The 20552-nt window shown below is 45.8% G+C and overlaps 2 long non-coding RNA genes across 2 annotated transcripts in view; both read left to right on the forward strand.

The window, feature by feature from the left end:
* Positions 1 to 20552, forward strand: part of LOC307215835 — a 247706-nt gene that overhangs the window by 36929 nt on the left and 190225 nt on the right. The gene's annotated exons all lie outside the window — the stretch shown is intronic.
* Positions 18485 to 19472, forward strand: LOC307216173. The gene is made up of 2 exons (XR_013838974.1): positions 18485 to 18698; positions 19175 to 19472. It is a non-coding gene; the product is annotated as an uncharacterized lncRNA (long non-coding RNA).

Genomic DNA, 20552 nt, shown 5'->3' on the forward strand with positions numbered 1-20552 from the left:
CACCAGGGTCCCCTCAAGGATTATGATTTGGTAAATTCAACACTCGTGTGTTGAGATTCAGCCTCCCTTTATTGAAATTGAATTGATATTTTGTAAACTTCATTTGTGAATAATGTGACCTGACAGGGACAAATGCGAGGGAGAATTGTTTTCAAACCTCCTTCAAATGAAACTTATTATTGGGTAAGTACAGATTTCTTTGTCTCTCCCCCCTCCACTTTCACCCCGAGCATCTTCATGGCCTGAATATGTATTTTCCGAGGTAATTGAATTGATTCAATCATGTGTGGGCAACAGAAATGGGCAATGGAATATATTCCTGACGTGGAGAGGGGAGAGAAAGAGAGAGATTGAAAGAATTTCACCTCTGCTTCAAAGGTGGTGGGCGAGTATACCATCAGAAACGCCGGAGAGAGCTTCTTTCTGATTATCTGGTCCTCAGCCATTCTTCCCCCTCAATAATCGCCCTCTGATATAATGCAGCCTTTCCAATTTTACAGGCTGGTGCCAGGCCTCAGATGTGTTACATATTAATTTCCCTTTGCAGAAAATTTACCAAGCTTTAGCTCAAATTCAGTTAGTCGGATTGATGAAAGTGGCAAAAGGATACGACACTTACTGATTCTGCCTTTTCACCTTTGATTAGCTCAGCCTGGGGATTATTCCCCGGCTTTTGTCAGAGGCGCCATTAGAGGAGCCAGGGCTGGGAGTTCAGGCTTTCCGATGTAACGGGAGGGATTTAGGGTTGAGCCATGATTTGTCTGACAGGAGACCTGGGATCGCTTCCATGGCGGCATGGCATTATTTTAGCAGGTCAAATCCCTGCAAGGTTTCTCTTAAAACGAACACACAAACGAATGAAGCAAAAGGACCTCCTCGTAATATCAGCCACATCCAGGGGCTTCTCCTGAGACACCAATGTGATTGAGCAGAGACAGCCTTATACGGAAAACAGATGCAATTCATCTCTGCCAGTAATTATATTTAAATTAAGTGGCGGGTTAATAAATGAAGCTTATTTTTAGGGATCAAGAATATGGTCTGATGTGTATGCATCCTCTTAATGACACTGGTTACAGGTGGGTGATATAAGTTCTTGTTTAAAACAACTGAAATTTTACCGGTGGACTTGCAGTATGGGTTGGGCTGCTTCCACTTTAGGTCCTGGTGGCGCTGTGGTCTAAACCACAGAGCCTAGGGCTTGCCGATCAAAAGGTCGGCGGTTCGAATCCCTGCGATGGGGTGAGCTCCCGTTGCTCGGTCCCTGCTCCTGCCGACCTAGCAGTTCGAAAGCACCTCAAGTAGATAAATAGGTACCACTCCTGCGGGAAGGTAAACGGCGTTTCCGTGTGCTGCTCTGGTTTGCCAGAAGCGGCTTAGTCATGCTGGCCACATGAGCCGGAAGCTGTACGCCGGCTCCCTCAGCCAATAAAGTGAGATGAGCACCGCAACCCCAGATTTGGTCACGACTGGACCTAATGATCAGGGGTCCCTTTACCTTTACCTTTACTTACCGTATTTTTCGCTGTATAAGATGCACCAGACCACGAGACGCACCTAGTTTTTGGAGGAGGAAAACAAGAAAAAAAAATATTCTGAATCTCAGAAGCCAGAACAGCAAGAGGGATCACTGCACAGTGAAACCAGCAATCCCTCTTGCTGTTCTGGCTTCTGTGATAGCTGCACAGCCTGCATTCGCTCCATAAGACGCACACACATTTCCCCTTACTTTTTAGGAGGGAAAAAGTGAGTCTTATAGAGCAAAAAATACGGTAATTGCTACTGAAAACATTCCTGTTCCACTGACAGGAAGAAGTGGGATTAAAGCAAGGATTCCACATGGCAGCAGATCTATTTATTCAAAAGTACTGGTTTTTTTCGCTTTATAAGATGCACTTTTTCTCCTCAAAAAATTAAGGGGAAATGTGTGTGTGTGTTATGGAGCAAATGCAGGCTCCATGGCTTCAGGGATCACCAGACTCTCCTGGCTTCAGGGATCACTGCCCGAAGCCTCCAGAGCGCAGCGGGAGCTCCCGCTGCACTCCGGAGACTTCTCATTGCTTTCGCTGAAGCCTGGAGAGTGAGACTCTCCTGGCTTCAGGGATAGCCACTTGAAGCCAGGAGAGCAAGAGGGATTGGTGCACACCGATCCCTCTTGCTCTCCTGGGTTCGCTTCGCTGGAGAGGCGCTGCGCAGCTTTCCCTCTCTGCGCAGCGCCCCTTCAGCGAAGCGGGAGGAGAAATGGAAGGGGCTCCGTTTCGCCAGCCGCTTCGCTGAAGGGGCGCTGTGCAGAGAGGGAGAGAATTTTTTCCCCTTGTTCTCCCCCTCTAAAACTAGGTGCGTTCTATGGTCGGGTGCGTCCTATAGAGTCAAAAATACGGTATTTCTAAACCACTTGATAGTTAAAAGCCTGGAGCTTACGGCTTGCAGACCAGATTTGGAACACTTCTTCATTCCATCCAGCACTTGGCTGTAGGTTCCCCACTCCTGACCTAGAGAAACTCCTAGGGATTCCCCCCAATCTGGCCCTGCCTTATTTTAGCATGGTGACATCATGGAGCTCGCCCTCCTACTTTGGGGGTGTGGTGCCCACTGCTATCCAGCCCTTTGCAAAGCTGCTGAAATGGGAGTTGAGAGCAGCAGCTTGAGTTGACCTCACTGGACGTGGCAGAAGTTACCCTTCTTAGACCTGTAGCAACCAGCAAAGGGAAGGATGTGAAAATGGCTATCATATATCCTCTCAGTCTCCTCTTTCCCATGCTAAATACCCAACTACCTCAGCCATTCCTCATAAAGCTGAGCTTCCAGAGTCTTGATCATCTTGGTTGCCCTCCTCTGCACATGTTCCAGCTTGTCAACATCCTTCTTAAATTGCGCTGCTCCGTACTGGACACAGGACTCCAGGTGTGGTCCGACCAAAGCAGAATAGAGCGAGAATATTACTATTACTACTACTACTACTACTACTAATAATAATAATTTATTATTTATACCCCGCCCATCTGGCTGGGCCTCCCCAGCCACTCTGGGCGGCTTCCATGGAAACCAAAAATACAGTAAAATATCACACGTTAAAAACTTCCCTGAACAGGGCTGCCTTAAGATGTCTTCTGAATGTCAGGTAGTTGTTTATCGCTTTGACATCTCGTGGGAGGGCGTTCCACAGGGCGGGCGCCACTACCGAGAAGGCCCTCTGCCTGGTTCCCTGTAGCTTTGCTTCTCGCAGTGAGGGAACCGCCAGAAGGCCCTCGGCGCTGGACCTCAGCGTCCGGGCAGAACGATGGGGGTGGAGACGCTCCTTCAGGTATACTGGACCGAGGCTGTTGATCAGGACACGGTACTTCCGTTGATGCAGCCTTGAATAGCATAATGTGCTGTAGAGGGAAGTGAGGAGCTTGTCAACCTGGGAAGGAAGCCTGCCTGGGAGAAGGAAACCTCTGATCCTAAACCTCTGCTGTCTTGTGGGACATATTTGGAATAAGAAAAGGCTAATGAGTAAACCCTACACAAATTCAGAATGGAGTCCCTAAGATGGTTGGATGGGGCCTTGTAGGTACCCTTCCAGCCAGTGGCGTAGCGTGGGGGGTGCAGGGGGGGCCGGCCGCACCATCTGGGGGTTAGGGTTAGGGGGCGCAAATCCACGGGTTAGGGGGCGCAAATTACTTGCCTTGCCCCGGGTGCTGACAACCCACGCTACGCCACTGCTTCCAGCAGCTCCTGCAAGCCAAGCTGCTTTCCTTTGTACCACATCAGCAATGCCAAGAGGGGGGTGTTGTCATCTGGGCAACCCTGGACCTCCATACACACTTCCCAGTCTTGTGCCTGTGCGAATGTTCAGGGTGGCAGGAGAGGATATCTTGTTTATTAATATCCTTCCTAACTTGCGTTAGCAAGTTTCTTTACTTAGCAGAGTGCATTTACACAGCAGAAAATTTGTGTGAGTTTCTGAAGACAATACGCAATTCAATCTGGCTTGTCCAGATTGAAATGTGTTATCATATTTTCCTGGTAAGACCCCTTGAATCCCTCCTAAAAGAATAAAGATAAAAAGGTAAAGGTACCCCTGCCCGTACGGGCCAGTCTTGACAGACTCTGGGGTTGTGCGCCCATCTCACTTAAGAGGCCAGGGGCCAGCGCTGTCCGGAGACACTTCCGGGTCACGTGGCCAGCGTGACATCGCTGCTCTGGCGAGCCAGAGCCGCACACGGAAACGCCGTTTACCTTCCCGCTGGTAAGCGGTCCCTATTTATCTACTTGCACCCGGAGGTGCTTTCGAACTGCTAGGTTGGCAGGCGCTGGGACCGAGCAGCGGGAGCGCACCCCGCCGCAGGGATTCGAACCGCCGACCTTTCGATCGGCAAGCCCTAGGCACTGAGGCTTTAACCCACAGCGCCACCTGCGTCCGTCTTATTCTTCTTCCCTGTTCAGGGAAGTTTTTAATGTGTGACATTTTAATGTATTTTTAATCTTTGTTGGAAGCTGCCCAGAGTGGCTGGGGAAACCCAGCCAGATGAGCGGGGTACAAATAAAATATTATTATTATTATTATTATTATTATTATTATTATTATTATTAGCAATGAAAAGGAAGTTTACTCACGATCAGGCAGAGCACAGTGTGATCCCTGAAGGCAGGCTTAAGGCTTCAAGTTACAAGCATATGCAAACAGGTTTATCCCACATCTGGGCTGACCTAATGACTGCAGTTAGCAGTCTGGGAAGTTCGCAGGACAAAAGGAGGATGGAAAAGGGAGTGGTGGCATTCCTTGGCCTTTTACCAGGTCTGGAAAGGTCACGCCCACCCACTAGTCACATGCAAGGAAGGATGTTCCAGGCCAGGAGGAACAGGAAGTTTCGACTGGCGGGACCAAACATTCCCTTGCATGTTCACTCTAGGAAAACAAAGAATGTTGTGCCCGAAGGAGCTGACTTGAGTGCTGCTAACACAGTGATTTGACTTCACCCTCGGAGGCGCACTCCATTATCTCTTGAGACAGATGGATGCCAATAATAATACAGTGGTACCTCGGGTTAAGTACTTAATTCATTCTGGAGGTCCGTACTTAACCTGAAACTGTTCTTAACCTGAAGCACCACTTTAGCTAATGGGGCCTCCCGCTGCTGCCGCGCTTCCGGAGCACGATTTCTGTTCTCATCCTGAAGCAAAGTTCTTAACCTGAAGCACTATTTCTGGGTTAGTGGAGTCTGTAACCTGAAGCGTATGTAATAATTTATCTATACCCCCCTTTCCCTGGCCAGAGCCAGGCTCTGGGCAGCTAACACCAATAAAATTGCAAAAGAACATATTGGGGGGGGGGCAAACAAACAAACAAAAACCAGTTTATTAAAATAGAGGTTAAAATACAATTTAAAATGCAGCCTCATTGTAATAGTAGGCAAAAAAAATCAAAACCATAAGGGGAGGGAAGCATAAGGGTCAGACTGAGTCCAAACCAAAGGCCAGGTGGAACAGCTTTAGCTTTGTAGGTCAAAGTGGGATAAAGACAGAAACACAGAAATAGTAATGGCTCCATATATTTTGTTTGCATGTGACATAAATCAAGCATGATTTGATAACAACAACAACAACAACAAACAACAACAACAACAATTCATTATTTATACCCCACCCATCGGGCTGGGTTTCCCCAGCCACCAACCCTAAAGGTATTAAAACAAATGTGTTTGTTGAGTTTACCAGTAGCAGTGGCATTTAAGGGAAATTCTTTTTTTATGCTGCAGGCTGGGCATTTTTATAAATGATATATTTGGTTCGGTTTATGACACTTCTAGATAGACAGATGGCTAAAAATATAAAGGCCAAGACTAAAAGGGAATGAATGCCTTATCTATTGTTTAGTGTTATATAAAACTGAAGACGAAAAAGGATCAATTAGATTCAAGTCTGGGTTCACTAGCAGTGTGGGGAAGAGGAGAGTGGGAGAATTCTTAGAGCACCCACATCACTTCTTACATCTGAAGATATGAGTAGGAAAATGAGAGTACCCTTGTCAGGGAACTGCCATCAGTGCCGGAGGGAGAGAGCAAAAGCCAGAGGGATCATAGAGAGCGTCAAGGGATCGAGAGAAGCAGCCCATCTTCTGGGGAAGGAAATCAGCGTAGCACCAGTGGAGGGGGGGGGGCAGGAGGCTGAAGTGGCGAGGCGGTCCCATGACTCCTTGCCTGGGACCAGCGGGGAGAGTAGGGGTCCTCCGTTGCCCACGCCCTCCCTGCGCAGAAGGCTTTCATGCAGAGAGGGAAGGCGGAGACTAGGCGTCAAAGAACTTCTTTGCTGGAAAAAGTTTAAGAAACACCCACTCACGGATTCTGCCAGCGATTAAGTCAGCCACGGGCGAGTGGCGCTCTGGACAGATAAGGTTTACTTTCGCAGTCAGCCAGGGAGATATTTGCCTGCTTGCTCACGAGCAACCCCTTGGAACCGTAACAACCCTTAAACTTTTTTTTTTTTAAAAAAAGCACTAGTGCTTTCTTCTTTCTTTTAGCCAAGAGCTCAGGTACACCTCTTAGCATGTTGTTGTTGTTTAGTCATTCAGTCGTGTCCAACTCTTCATGACCCCATGGACCAGAGCACGCCAGGCACTCCTGTCTTCCACTGCCTCCTGCAGCTTGGTCAAACTCATGCTGGTAGCTTCGAGAACACTGTCCAACCATCTCGTCCTCTGTCGTCCCCTTCTCCTTGTGCCCTCCATCTTTCCCAACATCAGGGTCTTTTCCAGGGAGTCTTCTCTTCTCATGAGGTGGCCAAAGTCTTGGAGCCTCAGCTTCAGGATCTGTCCTTCCAATGAGCACTCAGGGCTGATTTCCTTCAGAATGGAGAGGTTTGATCTTCTTGCAGTCCATGGGACTCTCAAGAGTCTCCTCCAGCACCATAATTCAAAAGCATCAATTCTTCGGTGATCAGTCTTCTTTATGTCCAGCTCTTAGCATGAGAGTTCTTCAATGCTGATTACCATGTTTTTGGGACATCTCCTGCTCCTTCTCATCACCAGCAGGGTTCCAGCAGTCTGATATCTCGCACCCACCCTCCTCCTTCACTACTCATGCCCTCCATTCTCAGCTTTTGCTGAGAGAGAAGACACCGGTCGTTGCTCCTATAGATGCTCTCCTCTGCTCCTGTCAGTCACCCCTCTCTCTTAACAACTATGAGAGGGCTTCAGGTGACTGTCATGCCATTCTGGCCCACCCACTTTTACTTCCAGCCATGCAGGTCATGAGGCTGGCAATAGCCAGACCCAACTCTGCACAATTCTCTTCACTGCTTTAGTTTTGTTGTTGTTTAGTCGTTTAGTCGTGTCCGCCTCTTCGTGACCCCCTGGACCAGAGCACGCCAGGCACTCCTGTCTTCCACTGCCTCCCGCAGTTTGGTCAAACTCATGCTGGTAGCTTCGAGAACTCTGTCCAACCATCTCGTCCTCTGTCGTCCCCTTCTCCTTGTGCCCTCCATCTTTCCCAACATCAGGGTCTTTTCCAGGGAGTCTTCTCTTCTCATCAGGTGGCCAAAGTCTTGGAGCCTCAGCTTCAGGATCTGTCCTTCCAATGAGCACTCAGGGCTGATTTCCTTCAGAATGGAGAGGTTTGATCTTCTTGCAGTCCATGGGACTCTCAAGAGTCTCCTCCAGCACCATAATTCAAAAGCATCAATTCTTCGGTGATCAGTCTTCTTTATGTCCAGCTCTTAGCATGAGAGTTCTTCAATGCTGATTACCATGTTTTTGGGACATCTCCTGCTCCTTCTCATCACCAGCAGGGTTCCAGCAGTCTGATATCTCGCACCCACCCTCCTCCTTCACTACTCATGCCCTCCATTCTCAGCTTTTGCTGAGAGAGAAGACACCGGTCGTTGCTCCTATAGATGCTCTCCTCTGCTCCTGTCAGTCACCCCTCTCTCTTAACAACTATGAGAGGGCTTCAGGTGACTGTCATGCCATTCTGGCCCACCCACTTTTACTTCCAGCCATGCAGGTCATGAGGCTGGCAATAGCCAGACCCAACTCTGCACAATTCTCTTCACTGCTTTAGTTTTGTTGTTGTTTAGTCGTTTAGTCGTGTCCGCCTCTTCGTGACCCCCTGGACCAGAGCACGCCAGGCACTCCTGTCTTCCACTGCCTCCCGCAGTTTGGTCAAACTCATGCTGGTAGCTTCGAGAACACTGTCCAACCATCTCGTCCTCTGTCGTCCCCTTCTCCTTGTGCCCTCCATCTTTCTCAACATCAGGGTCTTTTCCGGGGAGTCTTCTCTTCTCATGAGGTGGCCAAAGTATTGGAGCCTCAGCTTCAGGATCTGTCCTTCCAGTGAGCACTCAGGGCTGATTTCCTTCAGAATGGATAGGTTTGATCTTCTTGCAGTCCATGGGGCTCTCAAGAGTCTCCTCCAGCACCATAATTCAAAAGCATCAATTCTTCTGTGATCAGCCTTCTTTATGGTCCAGCTCTCACTTCCATACATCACTACTGGGTAAACCATAGCTTTAACTATACAGACCTTGCTTTAGTTTTAGTTTTACACTGGTGCAAAAGACAAGTCTTAGGCCCCTCATATTTACGGGACCACCTCCCCTGGTATGCCCCGCAGAGGACCTTAATGTCCATGAATAATCATAGTTTGGAGGTCCTGGGCCCTAAGGAAATCAGATTATCCTCCACCAGGGCCAGGGCCTTCTCAGTGATGGCTCCGACCTGGTGGAATGCTCTGTCCCATGAGACCAGGGCCCTGCAGGATTTAACTGCCTTCCGCAGGGCCTGTAAGACAGAGCTATTCCGCCTGGCTTTCAATTTGAACTTAGCCTGATCTTTTATTCCCCTTCCTTCCCTCCCCCTCCCCTTTTTATGAAGATTACCCGCTCTGGGATCCCACAGCTAATTCTCCCCTGGTCTCCTCGCTGGCCCAAACAGGACTAATTTAGCCAGCTAGCCCTGGTCTATCTAAGGTTTATTGGATGGATTTTCCCGCTAAATTGATTTTTGAATTCTGAATTTATTGTTATTCATGTTTTATACTGTATTTTATGCTGTTTTTTGTTGCATCAATTAAGTTTTTCTGAACCGGGAAGGGCAGGGTATAAATAAAAAAATACTACTACTACTACTACTACTACTATTATTATTATTATAGATAAAGAGAATGGGCATTAAATTCGGACCAATCTGGAAAGGGAAGGAAACATTCAGCATGGGCTTCCACAACTTGGGAAGGGAAAGGAGAGATTCTTTGCTCTTCTGGCAGGCCAAAATATGAGGGTGGTGAAATGTATTAGAGTTTGGACATCACAGGCAGTTCTGGCTGATTTAAATTAGCACGTGAGGAATACATCCTATGCCCTTTTTAAAAAAATGAGTTCGGGGGGTTATTGGGTTGTTGTTGATATTTTGTGCTTTTATATTCTGATTTTATTCTGCGAAGCGCCCTGGGACCTGCTGGTATAGGGCAGTATATAAGTTCAAGAAATAATAGTAATAATAATAATTTTTAGAAAGAAAAAAATGGTAGCAGCGTTGTAAGAAAGCGCAGCTCATTTGCTTTGGGGATATTGCTGAGTGAGGAAAATGTAGGTAATGTTGACACACAGATCGTAAAAGTTCGAAATTTCCACTTGGAAGTATTGTGAGTCTGTTGCAGTAACTAAATCTGTTTCGTCAGCTTCCTGCCTGCCAGGGTTCCTTTTAATTTTTTTAAGTTTAAAAACTAATGACTTATGAAATTGTAAGATAATAAAAGGTTTTAACGTGTGCTTTAGAGCTGGCTCTTTATGTTCTACATTTCTAGTGGCCACTAATAATTGTTGTGGGTTTGCCCCCCAGAATGTGTTAATCATGTGCCGGTTTGAAAGATTCCCATGCGCTCTCTCTAACAGTTGAACAGTCTGTGAGCAACTGCTCTTTTGTACTAATTAACTGATTTGAGGAAGGCTATTTTCTGTGGGAATTGAGAGGGTGCAGGTAGTCATTATGCTCGTAAAATTGACTTCTGTTTGTTTCGCACATCTCTGCTGGAGTCATAAAAATTATCCCCTGCTCTCACGTGTCCATGTGCATACAAACCTCTATTAGTATCGCCACTTAAACTTTATGATAAAATGCCTAATTGCTTATTGACCAAGTCACAGAATTCAGGAAAAATATTCTTCTTCATCCTTCCATCCATCTTCATAGACCGGGGAAAGTCTGAAAGACTTTTGTCATGTGCCCTTCTCAAGAATTTACCCCTCAACGAATCAAAGAGTTATTTGCAAGCAATGCAACTAAAGAAAGATAAAGAATGGTCGGTGGGCTAGACAGATTTTGAACTGATATATTCAGAAGCACAATTTTTACACAACATCTGGTCCTGCATGACCTCAGCATAGGCAAAGACCCATATTTTTGTCCCCCCCACATTTCTTATTTTTTAAATGCAATTAGCTAAATAGGGAATAATGTCATAATAGCTTTTTAGAAAATAAAAATTCCATCTCAGAAAAAGAACCCTCAGAATTCTACATACAGAATAGAAAGAAACATATCTCTGAAAGAGCTGTTTCTTCTGTATTGGGGAAAACAATGTGTTTACTTTATCTGTCTGTTTATTTCTTACATTTCTACCCCATACTTCTTCCCAAAGGAGCCCAGGGTGGAAAACACGGAAATGTTAAAACAATACAACTGAGAATAAAATAAAAACATATTTAAAACATTTTACAACGATTAAAAGTAGAGATGGATGTCATCGGTATAATGATACTGAGCTCCAGATCCCTGGATGACAGATTCCAACTGTTTCATATAGATGCTGAACAAAATAAGAGGCAGAATGAACTCTTGCAGGATCCCACAACTCAAAAACCACAGGGCTGAGCAACGTTCAGTACTACTTTCTGATAATATCCCTGCAGGTACAAGCAAAACCACCATATCGCAGTGCCTTGAACCCATGACCCATTCCAGAAGAATGGGCAATTGTGTTGAAAGCTCTTGAAAGATCATGGAGAACCAATGGGGTCACACTCCCCCAGGGGCAGAGGAAGGGGGGTGCAGTAGGTGTGGGCCGCCCCAGATGTCACAACGGAGGGGGGTGACAAAATGCCAGGCGGCACTCACCACAGGGCCTGCAGCGCGCCTGAGCCACGCGTATCTCCCGCACTGCCCAAACAGTCCGCCTGCTGCCTCCCCCCCCAGCTGTAGGGCAGCTGTGTGGGAGGAGGCAGGCAGACTCCAAAGGCCCCGCGGTGTGCCCTGCCCCTATGGGCAGCTTGTCCCGCCCCTGGGCACACCGCCTCAGGCGGCCAAGTGGCTTCCTCCTCCCCTGTCTCTCTCCCCATAGCAGAGAGTTCTTAAACTAAACTCGATAGTCACACACACACACACACACACACACACAGCAGAGACACCACCTTGCCGACAAAGGTCAATATAGTTAAAGCTATGGTTTTCCCAGTAGTGATGTATGGAAGTGAGAGCTGGACGGTTAAGAAGGCTGATCGCCGAAGAATGGATGCTTTTGAATTATGGTGCTGGAGGAGACTCTTGAGAGTCCCATGGACTGCAAGAAGATCAAACCACTCCATTCTGAAGGAAATCAACCCTGAGTGCTCACTGGAAGGACAGATCCTGAAGCTGAGACTCCAATACTTTGGCCACCTCATGAGAAGAGAAGACTCCCTGGAAAAGACCCTGATGTTGGGAAAGATGGAGGGCACAAGGAGAAGGGGACGGCAGAGGACGAGATGGTTGGACAGTGTTCTCGAAGCTACCAGCCTGAGTTTGACCAAACTGCGGGAGGCAGTGGAAGACAGGAGTGCCTGGCGTGCTCTGGTCGATGGGGTCACGAAGAGTCGGACACGACTAAACAACAACAGCAGCAACAGCCCCTGAAATGGAACTAGATAATATGCTTCCTGTAGGTAAATTTGAAGTTGTCTGGCCCCTACTCTTTTGATCACCTTGACCAGGAAGGCAATAGTAGAGGCTGGGTGGCAGCTTTCTAAAGTCTCTGCATTCAGAGGGGGCACTTCAACCTCATTCAGAGCAGTGAGCATAACTCCTTCCTCTAGTGGTGCACTAACTACTCTGAGATCTCTTCTAGTCAATGCATTCCTACTAGATTTAACAAGTCAGGGATCGAAATGTTGTTGGCATCACAGCTGCAAGGCTCCTGCCTTCACCATCAGGCTGCAACAACTGACACTGATCTCACAGGTTGTAATGTGCTGGTGGTCTAGAGACCTCCAAAAGGCCAAAACCAGAGAGGTGCCTTCTCCTCTTGAAAGTCTGCGCCTGAGTTTTGGGAAGCTTTGCAGAAGAATTTCCCCCTTGTACTAATTTTGGAGGCGAGAATTAAGCAGGTGAAGGGGTTGCGGAGGACGACTGATATTTCTGATGCTTTAAATCAAATATTAACTGAAATTTAATAGGATGTGGGATATCGGGTCCTCCCTTAAAAAGGGCACGTATTGTGGTGAGACCTGGAAACCGACACCCTGTGTTGTGGGTGGATATGATTGGTCAGCCACAACATCCCACTGGTAGGTCCCTCGAAGCTCGGTTCAATCTGGCCAATGGGACGCAGTCTAAACGGTTCAAGGGACCTATTTATACCCATGCACGTGACCCAGAGCTTCCTCTTTCAGTGTGTGCATTTGGAACACCCGCCCACCTCTCCCTACTTTTAGGGCATTTTGCGCTTGACCTTGCTATGCCGTCGTGTGTCGTCTGTCGTTGGGACAAGGGCACGGAAGGAATTTTCCCCACTTGGCTGATTGGCTGTTGCCATTTGGGTTTTGCCTGCCACATAGCAAATCGTTACAACTTGGAAGGTTGCGGATAGGCTCTGGTTCAGGTGATAGGGATGGGAGAACGCTCTCGCCATCCCTATGTAAAGGGTATTCCGTTAAAGGAATCCAGGGACTTGATGGTTTGGTCAACCCCTGAGAGAGGGTTGTGCCTGTGCCTGAGTCCAGGGGGGCATTTGGGTGGTGGAGATAGCCTGTTCCCAGCTTTCTGCTTATCCAGGTGTTCACCCTTGGCTGATCTATGCTGGAACCCTGGGTCAGCGCTACCTGCATGGCAAGGAGCTAGTCAAACCAGAGCCTATGCAACCACTCACTTTCTGTAATCAATAAAGTTGTGTCCTAAATTCTGCCAAAAACCAAACCCAAAATTTGAGTCAAGTGTGAATTTATTTAGGGGGGAGGTTTCTGGGTCTGAACACGCAAATAATTAAGTAATTTGCATCCATTCAGAGACTTTAGGATACATCAGGTAAATAGTCTGTATAAATGATCAGTGTAGATATGATTTTACAAGGTCCTTTTAGACATGAAGCTACAGGATACATTGCTTTTCCTGCATTTTATTTTCCTGAACTGGATTTACTGCACATACTATTACTATGTTGGAAATGTAAATAGGCTTCGAAAGCACACTTTCTAATATACTTCACAGTATTATCTCCCCTCCTCCCCCCCTGCACTTTGATTTTGATCTACACACTTTTACCCATATAACCCTATTTAATAATTACATTCTTCATATTTTTGACCTGCTTTCTTTCTGAGACATTGAAGCCAAGGGAATTGTTCCCTAAAGCCAAATCTATACTTTTTATTGTTATGGGAATATTCTGCTCAAACTAGATATTGCACTTTTATTTCCCATTCAATAAATATCCATGACATTCGCTGCTGCAGTGGGTATTAGAATGTCAGGCTATTAATTTATGACTAGAATGGTGCAATATCGATAGGGTTATTATCTATCAGAAATGCATAAATATGATGTTTCAGGTGATGCTGGCTCTGTGAGTTAAACTATGACTAAACAAGCATCCCCCCACAAAAATTTAGAAAGTGCTGTTTTGTATTATGTTTCAAGCTGATTTCAGAGGTGAAATTATTTATGTACCCATGAGGCTGGTTTTGCTTTGCATTTCTCCTTTTATTTAGCAAGAGCACATCACCCATCTGGATGTCTGGAATAAAAATATATTATTGACCTCACTGATGCTACAACTCAGTGTTAACTTTCTGATTTGAACAATGCCCATTTCTCTGTCAGTTCATTTAGATATTGTCATGGTATCGGGAGCTTTAAAGGGGTTAATGAGGTATTTATTCCATTATTGTTATTGGAAATTACTGTGTCTAGAACACTTACACAAGAAGATTAAAGATAGATGCTATAGACCACTTTCTGTAGTCAGATAGGCCATTACTTTCTGGTTCATAACACAAAATAGTACTTTTCATCAAAGAGCTCATATTCTCTAGATGATTCAAAAATTCACAGACCAAAACCAATGTGAAGAAGTTTCTAAAATACTTTTTAACCCCAAACAAGTTACAATACACATACTCTAGCCAAGCAGGGTGAAAATGGAATGCATACTATAAAAGTGTATTAAGGAATCTGTATACTATGGAGGAAAGTAGTTTGTCAGTCTGGCCAACTGTTTTCAGTGGATTTGGGCACCCCTTGAGCTATCGCCAAACTTGGTTCCTGAGGCGGGAGCGGTGGGCTTCGCCAATGTTTGGATATTGGGTGCCAGTGATCCCAGATCACATAACTTGAACAGCTGTTAGACAATGGTATAGGGACGTATACTCTGTCCTCCTAAAACAGGGGAGGCATCTGAAACCCTACTGAGACACTGACTACCCTCAAACACACAACAACCTACCACAAGTCTCTCATTACCTTTCTACAGGGCATATCAGCTCTCATGGGATTCCAGTAATGTCCCCATCAGACCTAACACCTAATCCAGGCAAACTGGAAAGCAAACAAGATTGCCTGCATCTGCTTGTTAAGAGAGAGGCTTGCCATATATTTTACACAAATTAGTACCCCCTTAATCTTCAAGATGAATCATAAGGGCTTGAGGCTGTCTGTTGAACCTCATCAAAGGTGTCATGGGCTTTGAAGACGCTTGAACTCAGGACGGAAGGGAGAAACATGTTAAGAGGGAGGCACACTTGGCAAACCCTCGCCGTGATCAACTCCCACCTATGTCCCCACTGTTTACAAAGCTATTGTACTGCCAACCTTACTATATTCTTGTGAAACATGGACTACTTATAAACACCATCTCCAACTCCTCGAATGATTCCATCAATGGTGTCTCTGAAAAATTGTACACATCACTTGGGAAGACAGGCGAACTAATATCAGTGTACTGGAAGAAGCAAAGATCACCAGTGTTGAAGCAATGATTCTTCAACATCAACTTCGTTGGACTGGTCATGCTGTGCAGATGCCTGCTTATCGTCTTCCAAAGCAACTACTCTATTCCGAACTTAAAAATGGAAAACGTAATGCTGGTGGTCAGCAAAAGAGGTTTAAAGACTGTCTCAAGGCAAATAAAAAAAATGTAGTATAAACACCGACAACTGGGAAACACTGGCGCTCCAGTTGGAGAACAGCCTTTACCAAAGCTGTCATGGACTTTGAAGACACTTGAACTCAGGACGCAAGGGATAAATGTTCTAAGAAGAAGGCACACTTGGCAAATCCACACTGTGATCAACTCCCACCTATGTCCCCACTGTGGAAGGACATGTGGATCTAGAATTGGCCTCCATAGTCACTGTTAAAACTGTGTTTATGGAAGACAATCTTACTCGGCTACAAGTGATGGCCAAAGAAGAAGTAGAAGTTGAACCTCATCAACACAGGAGAGGTAGAAAGTGGTTCCACGTCATCCCACGGTGACTGCAGCACTTAGAGGGCTGGAACACTTGGCCCTCTAAGTAGCCTTCTCAAAATATGTGGCTCAGTATAAACATTCCGAAGCCTACACCTTTTTTTAAAAAGGCAATAATCAGAATTCTGACATGGAATCAAGAAACTAGGAGAATCATCAAAGCCAACCACAATGGCAGAAAAGCAGAGGATGAGAGTGAGGTGAAATGTCTCAATATATGGTCCACCACCAAGAGTCATTTCTCTTAATGCAAATTAATTATGGCCAAACCATGCAAGCGTAGTTAATATTATAAGACTCTGAATGTTTTATCGCAGTCCACCCAAATGTGGGATATAAAGCTGTCAGTCAAGTCCAACATTCTGAGAGGACCAACTGCCTCTATGTGGCAGGCAGTTTTGTCAGTTGGTCGTTCGGTCGGTTGCTGAAAGGAGTGTTAACTGGTAACTGCTCAGATGCAGTCTTCTCATGACTCACTACTATCTAGTACAGTGGTACCTCGGGTTAAGTACTTAATTCATTCCGGAGGTTCATTCTTAACCTGAAACTGTTCTTAACCTGAAGCACCACTTTAGCTAATGGGGCCTCCCGCTGCCGCCGCGCCACTGGCGCACGATTTCTGTTCTCATCCTGAAGCAAAGTTCTTAACCCGAAGCACTATTTCTGGGTTAGCGGAGTCTGTAACCTGAAGCGTATGTACCGGTAACCTGAGGTACCACTGTATATTGTTTATCTGTTATGCAACCTTAGCCTACCTTCAGGAACAACTCTGTAAACCTGAATGAATCTGATAGTAAAGTACAGTGGTACCTCGGGTTACAGACACTTCAAGTTACAGATGCTTCAGGTTACAGACTCCGCTAACCCAGAAATAGTACCTCGGCTTAAGAACTTTGCTTCAGGATGAGAACAGAAATTGCGTGGCGGCAGCAGCGGGAGGCCCCATTAGCTAAAGTGGTACCTCAGGTTAAGAACAGTTTCAGGTTAAGACTGGACCTCCAGAACAAATTAAGTTCTTAACCCGAGGTACCACTGTAGTTTATGTTAATATGATTCAGATTCATGTGTGTTTTCTTTAAGAGGAACAGAAAGGGATTATCAACCAGGAAGGTATAATTATTGATAAGACTCAAACGAGTTAGCAAACCGCTTGTCGCTGCATAAATTCAAACAGGATCGTTTAAACTCTGCTGAATTATATAAACGTTCCCTGAAACTGATAGCTAGGTAAGGTGGGGAACATTAACACTATGAAGCCCCATGACCCCCTGCCACAGAAAGGCCTAGTCCATTCTATCATTCTATGCCCTGTGGGAGATGGAAAAGGTAGCAGAATCATATTAATAAGTCTAACTCACAGAAATTATCTTTAGGTTGCACTCGTTTCTGAATGATCAACTGTCATGAAGTGGGTGTGTTATTTATACATGATGGATCCAGCTAAAAGTTTGCTTTCAGTCCTGTCGCTTATTGAGATTCACTTCAGAAACATGTATGTAGAACCCTTGATTAAAGAAGATCTTCAACTGCCGCCATTTTGATTATGTTGTTTATCGTTAGTAGAAAAGAGGAATACTATATGGACAGTGGAACGGAGTCCCTTGGAAGGTGGTGGACTGTCTTTCATTGGAGGTTTTTAAGCAGAGGTTGGGTGACCACCTGTCCTGGACGCTTTTAGTTGAGATTCGTGCATTTCAGGGGGTTGGACTAGATGACCCTCGGGGACCCTTACAACTCTAGTACTCTGTGACAGTCAGGACTGAATTCCAAACACCCAGAGCTGGCCCAAGATATTTTGGCACCTGAGGCAAACCACAAAATATTGCTACCCTCCCTATCAGGGAAGAAGATGTGAGTGAAGATCTGCATCAGGAACAAGAGGGGGATATGTGGTGGGATTGTAGTGAAATTAAAAAATTCTGGGAAATGATATACAATGAATTGAAGAAAATGTTCCAATTAACATTTGTAAAAAAAAGCCTGAAGCGTTTTTGTTAGGGATTGTAGGAAAAGACCTGCCAAGGAAATTGAAGAACATATTCATGTATGCAACAACAGCAGCAAGAGTCTTAATAGCACAAGCATGGAAGAACGAAGAAATCCCGACAGAAGAACTGTGGCAAGAGAAATTGATGGACTATGTGGAACTGGCGACAACTGACAACTGTGACTTTAAAGAAGAATGGGAACCTTTTACAAAGTTTTTGAAGAAACAACAAAATGAACTGGGCTCCTTGGCAGGTTTTGAATAAAGGTACAGGTAAGGTAAAGGTACCCCTGCCCGTACGGGCCAGTCTTGACAGACTCTGGGGTTGTGCGCCCATCTCACTTAAGAGGCCAGGGGCCAGCGCTGTTCGGAGACACTTCCGGGTCACGTGGCCAGCGTGACATCGCTGCTCTGGCGAGCCAGAGCCGCACACGGAAACGCCGTTTACCTTCCCGCTGGTAAGCGGTCCCTATTTATCTACTTGCACCCGGAGGTGCTTTCGAACTACTAGGTTGGCAGGCGCTGGGACCGAGCAGCGGGAGCGCACCCCGCCGCAGGGATTCGAACCGCCGACCTTTCGATCGGCAAGCCCTAGGCGCTGAGGCTTTAACCCACAGCACCACCTGGTAACATATTGGCAGATAATTTCAGGATCTTTACAATTTTATAATATGCAGAGAATGACATGTGCTGAAAAACCAGAGAGAGGAGCTGAAGGAAGTCCGGGCAGGGGTGTGAGGGTGGGTTTTTTCTAGGGGAGGGGGAAATGGGGGGGGGATGAGGATGCTATGTCTCTGATAAATTGTTATGCTGAAATTTTTAATAGAAATTATTCCCCCCCAAAAAAAAAAAGGAACAAGAGGGGGATAAAGATCTACATTGGGATCTGCTGCCCCTGTAGAGCCTGCCGCTTGAGGGTGTCATCTCACCTTGCTGTTAACCCAGTGGTATAAATCAGATGACTGAATTTAGACTGAAGATGAAGATACTGCGCTTTCGGGATGACTAGCATCTCTAAGGTTTCAGCTCTCAAATTCTTATTTCACAGAGAGAAATAAGCTTTAAAAAAGACGTTTCTGACAGAGTGGGTTGCAAGCAAGATTTGTGGGATCGTATTTATATGCCCCCTCGTATAAACAGAAATCCAGCCATATCTGCTCAGTGTGCGTTCGACATCCAACAATTTGGGAGAAAGGGGGACTTTGGCCTGAAAAGAAAACCCTAAAAATAGCTCCAGGTGTGGGATTGTGGGGGCAAGGATAGGTTATAAATCAGAAACTTTTTGTAAAAAAAAAAAAAAAAAAGGCTTACTGATGGTCTGCACCGCTAGCAATAATGTTTTCTATTGGCCAGTCCATCTCTGTGACTATTTCATCTTCCATGGTAACTTAAACACAAGAAAAAAAGCCTTTACAGTTCAGAGCACTCTTGCATGGCTAGACAAGATGGAGTGAGTTCGTAATAATTCATAGACCTTTCATTTCCATTGTTCTAGCGCTGAGGAATTCCGTTCTGCTTCTAAAATGGCTCTGAGAATCACCTGCTCAACTGTATATATTTCTGTCTGTTCAAATAGATTAACAAAGCCCTTGAAGTGTTAGATGTTCTTCATGTCAAATATTCCAGAGAACCTGAAGCAGCACAATTATCTCTAAACATTTTTGCCAGGCTAACAAGTAGTATTGATGCCCGGTTTCTGACTGCCGCAGCTCTGAAATAAAATGATGAAGGCATCCTGATATGGCAGAACACAAGATGGAAATATTTCTGTTAAGCTCCTGTTCCTGTACAATGAGACACCATTTGCCTCCTTTACCTCATCACTTGAGATGAACCGATGAAGTGAATCCACTGACAGTTTTCTCTGTGTTGAATACACCCATGGCATTTGGTGTATGATAGCTCTTCCACACACAGAGACGGTTGTGTGATGTTCCAGGCATCATTTTATTATATTTATTCAAAGCATTTTCATCCTACCCTTTGGCAGGAAACGCTCCCAGGCCAGCTTGCATATTGGTGAAAGCAACACAGTCACGGCCATCAGGTTTCCATTGTAAAAAAAAAAGACATGACACAAAAGGAAGAAGTATGCGGAGGGAAGAGAGAAACAAACACACACAAGCTTGACTTACATGTGAAAAGTATCTAGGGGTCTTAGTGGATCACAAGCTGGACATGAGCAGCAAAAGAAAAAAACTAATGCTATTCTAGGCTGCGTCAACGGAAACATAGTGTCCAGGTCAAGAGAAGTAATAGTACCACTCTATTCTGACTTGTATGATGTATGGAAGTGAGAGCTGGACCATAAAGAAAACTGATCACCAAAGAATTGATGCTTTTGAATTCTGGTGCTAGAGGAGACTCTTGAGAGTCCTGTGGACTGCAAGAAGATCAAACCTATCCATTCTGAAGGAAATCAGCCCTGAGTGCTCACTGGAAGGACAGATCCTGAAGCTGAAGCTCCAATAATTTGGCCACCTCATGAGAAGAGAAGACTCCCTGGAAAAGACCCTGATGTTGGGAAAGATGGAGGGCACAAGGAGAAGGGGATGACAGAGCATGAGGTGGTTGGACAGTGTTCTCAAAGCTACCAGCATGAGTTTGACCAAACTGCGGGAGGCAGTGGAAGACAGGAGTGCCTGGCGTGCTCTGGTCCATGGGGTCACGAAGAGTCGGACACGACTAGACGACTAAACAACAACAATTCTGACTTGGAGGGACACGGGTGGCGCTGTGGGTTAAACCACAGAGCCTAGGGCTTGCCAATCAGAAGGTCGGCGGTTTGAATCCCGCGACGGGGTGAGCTCCCGTTGCTTGGTCCCTGCTCCTGTAAACCTAGCAGTTCAAAAGCACGGCAAAGTGCAAGTAGA

Source organism: Podarcis cretensis (genome assembly GCF_951804945.1).
Source record: "Podarcis cretensis genome assembly, chromosome: 5".
NCBI classification, from domain to species: Eukaryota; Metazoa; Chordata; class Lepidosauria; order Squamata; family Lacertidae; genus Podarcis; species Podarcis cretensis.